The sequence below is a fragment of the Oncorhynchus mykiss genome, chromosome 12, assembly GCF_057628025.1.
Source record: "Oncorhynchus mykiss isolate SJ-2025 chromosome 12, ASM5762802v1, whole genome shotgun sequence".
NCBI lineage: Eukaryota > Metazoa > Chordata > Actinopteri > Salmoniformes > Salmonidae > Oncorhynchus > Oncorhynchus mykiss.
The window spans coordinates 37,418,957-37,423,478 of record NC_143033.1 but is presented as its reverse complement, the minus strand read 5'-3'; positions in this window follow the sequence as shown (position 1 = coordinate 37,423,478).

The following is a 4,522-nucleotide window of genomic DNA, read 5'->3' as shown; positions in this document are numbered from 1 at the left end:
ACCACTTGTTTGGAAAAAGTGGGGTATGGTTCGCAACAAGTTTGTCAAGGCAAAGAAAAGAAACAAGGGCCACAGTGGAAATGCTTGTGGAAAAGCTACTACAGAAATGTTGCTGCTGGCTTGTTCAGCACGGGAAGACTGAAAGCAACATCATGTCTTCACCAAAGGATGAGAGGTATGTTGTATTTTCTATTGTAGTCACTGAAAAGAGTAGCCATGTTTTGCTAGCGCTGGCTAGTGGCTAGCTAGCCTAGGAGCATACTCGTGCAGAGAAAGCAAGCCAACTAAACTAAAGACCTTTACAACATTTGATCAAACATAATTTTGTCAAAGAACATCATACGCTTCCCAAATTAGTAAAACCAAAGTCAAAGTTTGGTAGCTAGGTCCAGCTACTCAAAATGTTGAAAACGTTTTAGCAGAATTGAGTAGCTCTCCAGTCTTGCTCAACTGCTCAAACCTTTGCAAAATGATAAGTCTATTGTAGTGTCGGTTAATGATATTTGATGTTCATCGAACGTTTTGGATGGTTTGGATATGTGTACTAAATAGCCCCCTTTTTTTCTTTAAGGCACAAACACCAGTGAATGGAGACATCACCTGGTTTTGTTCTCTGCGCCCCAGCACTGCCTGTTCACCGGCCCCAAACACTACCTCTCCAGACACTCTTAATTCCCTCTCCGCAGGGCCCTGGCACCTACAGCTGACTTCATGGATGAACTCTTGCCAAAACTCTGGGAGAAACTTGATCACCAGCTGTAAGACAAGAGGAGGACGTAGTCTGAACTACTGGGACTACAGTGAAATTAAGTTTGGTTGTTGTTCAGACATCTCAGAAGTCAGACACATTTGTTTCCATAGACACTTGTTTACATGTCTGTTCTCAGCAGACACTTTTGTACTGTGGCTTACTTTCAGAGCCCAGAAGCAAGAATAAAGGTTTATTTATGTGTGCTGAAAAAGCTCTCTTTGCATTTCTTCATCTTAATACAAGGTGTTTCAGTGCATTCTTTGAACATCAAGTGCTGACAATGTACAGAAGAGCTGTGTGCCTCAGACTTTAAAGGCTTTCTTCTGTTTGTGGTGTACTTCCAAAATGACTAAATTACAGTGACATCAGAATCAGGTTATATTTTATTAACAAGATTAAAACTACATTTTAGTACAAAGTACTTTGGTTCATAGTGCACACAAAGAACCGAGTCTGCGTCCATCTAGGGAGGTGTGAGCAGTCGAAACAAATGACTATTTGGCATGATTGGCTGGCCTTGAGTTGTTGTCCTCTCCTAACCACGTATTTCTGCAATGGCAGAATTCCAGGGGCTGCAAGGATGAGGAGCCATGTGTGGTGTCTGGTTTCCTCCAGACCAAGACTCTTCCTAAAGCTGGCCGCCAGGCCAAACTGAGCAATCAGGACAATGGCCTAGGTCAGGGAGGTGACCAAGAACCTGATGGTCACTGACAGAGCTCTTCTGTGGAGATGGGAGAACCTTCCAGAAAGACAACCATCTCTGCAGCGCTCCACCAATCAGTCATTTATGGTAGAGTGGCCAGACGGAAGCTACACTTCAGTAAAAGTTACATAACAGCCCGCTTGGAGTTTGCCAAAAGGCACCTAAAGGACTCTCAGACCATGAGAAACAAGATTCTCTGGTCTGATGAAACCAAGAGCTCTGTCAGGGTGACCATTGGGTTCTTGGTCACCTCCCTGACCAAGTCCCTTCTCCCCTGACTGCTCAGTTTGGCTGGGCGGCCAGCTCTAGAAAGACTCTTGTGGTTCCAAACTTCTTCCATTTAAGAATGGAGGCCACGGTGTTCTTGGAGACCTTCAATGCTGCAGAAATGTTTTGGTACATTTCCCTGGATCTATGCAGCGACACAATCCTGTCTCGGAGCTCAACGGACAATTCCTTCGACCTCATGACTTGGTTTTTGCTTTGACATACACTGTCAACTGTGGGACTTTATATAGACAGGTGTGCCTTTCCAAATCATGTCCAATCGATTGAATTTACCACAGATGGACTCCAATCAAGTTTGAGAAACATCAAGGATTATCAATAGAAACAGGATGCACCTGAGCTCAATTTTTTTGTCTCATAGCAAAGAGTCTGAATAATTATGTGCATAAGGTATCAGTTTTTTATTTTTAATACCTTTGCAAAAATCTCTAAAAAACTGTTTTCACTTTGTCATTATGGGGAACTGTGTAGATGTATTTAATCCATTTTAGAATAAGCCTGTAACGTAACAACGTGGAAAAAGTGAAGGGGTCTGAATACTTTCTGAATGCACTGTACGTGTGAACAACACAACTCCGATTTAAAATATTTTTCACAAAGTTGCTGACATGCAAGAACAAGATGTCAGGACAAGTGCAGTATTTTCAGGAGACAAACTTGGATTAGGGAGGAGAGGCAGGAGGTTGAGGAAGAGGGTGTGCTTGAATTGTTTAAGTACTCAGGAAAATGGGAGATGGTTTGTTGAAAAATGGTAGAAAATGTAAACAGAGTGAGCTGAACAATGGATCGAAGACAGGAGGAGAAATGGAAGTACTTAGGAAAATGGGAGATGGTTTGTTGAAAAATGGTAGAAAATGTAAACAGAGTGAGCTGAACAACGGATCGAAGACAGGAGGAGAAATGGAAGTATCGGAGGTCAAATCAAATGTTATTTGTCACGTACCGAATACAACAGGTATTACAGTGAAACGCTTACTTACAAGCCCTTAACCAACAATGCAGTTTAGAAAAATACCTAAAAAATAACAATTAAAGAGCAGCAGTAAAATAACCATAGCGAAGCTATATACAGAGGGTACCAGTAGAGTCAATATATGGGGGCACCGGTTAGTCAAGGTTATACAGTGCCTTGCGAAAGTATTCGGCCCCCTTGAACTTTGCGACGTTTTGCCACATTTCAGGCTTCAAACATAAAGATATAAAACTGTATTTTTGTGAAGAATCAAAAACAAGTGGGACACAATCATGAAGTGGAACGACATTTATTGGATATTTCAAACTTTTTTAACAAATCAAAAACTGAAAAATTGGGCGTGCAAAATTATTCAGCCCCCTTAAGTTAATACTTTGTAGCGCCACCTTTTGCTGCGATTACAGCTGTAAGTCGCTTGGGGTATGTCTCTATCAGTTTTGCACATCGAGAGACTGAAATTTTTCCCATTCCTCCTTGCAAAACAGCTTGAGCTCAGTGAGGTTGGATGGAGAGCATTTGTGAACAGCAGTTTTCAGTTCTTTCCACAGATTCTCGATTGGATTCAGGTCTGGACTTTGACTTGGCCATTCTAACACCTGGATATGTTTATTTTTGAACCATTCCATTGTAGATTTTGCTTTATGTTTTGGATCATTGTCTTGTTGGAAGACAAATCTCCGTCCCAGTCTCAGGTCTTTTGCAGACTCCATCAGGTTTTCTTCCAGAATGGTCCTGTATTTGGCTCCATCCATCTTCCCATCAATTTTAACCATCTTCCCTGTCCCTGCTGAAAAAAAGCAGGCCCAAACCATGATGCTGCCACCACCATGTTTGACAGTGGGGATGGTGTATTCAGCTGTGTTGCTTTTACGCCAAACATAACGTTTTGCATTGTTGCCAAAAAGTTCAATTTTGGTTTCATCTGACCAGAGCACCTTCTTCCACATGTTTGGTGTGTCTCCCAGGTGGCTTGTGGCAAACTTTAAACGACACTTTTTATGGATATCTTTAAGAAATGGCTTTCTTCTTGCCACTCTTCCATAAAGGCCAGATTTGTGCAATATACGACTGATTGTTGCCCTATGGACAGAGTCTCCCACCTCAGCTGTAGATCTCTGCAGTTCATCCAGAGTGATCATGGGCCTCTTGGCTGCATCTCTGATCAGTCTTCTCCTTGTATGAGCTGAAAGTTTAGAGGGACGGCCAGGTCTTGGTAGATTTGCAGTGGTCTGATACTCCTTCCATTTCAATATTATCGCTTGCACAGTGCTCATTGGGATGTTTAAAGCTTGGGAAATCTTTTTGTATCCAAATCCGGCTTTAAACTTCTTCACAACAGTATCTCGGACCTGCCTGGTGTGTTCCTTGTTCTTCATGATGCTCTCTGCACTTTTAACGGACCTCTGAGACTATCACAGTGCAGGTGCATTTATACCGAGACTTGATTACACACAGGTGGATTGTATTTATCATCATTAGTCATTTAGGTCAACATTGGATCATTCAGAGATCCTCACTGAACTTCTGGAGAGAGTTTGCTGCACTGAAAGTAAGGGGGCTGAATAATTTTGCACGCCCAATTTTTCAGTTTTTGATTTGTTAAAAAAGTTTGAAATATCCAATAAATGTCGTTCCACTTCATGATTGTGTCCCACTTGTTGTTGATTCTTCACAAAAAAATACAGTTTTATATCTTTATGTTTGAAGCCTGAAATGTGGCAAAAGGTCGCAAAGTTCAAGGGGGCCGGATACTTTCGCAAGGCACTGTATGTAGGGTTATGAAAGTGGTAGGTGTGGTGAAGTTCTC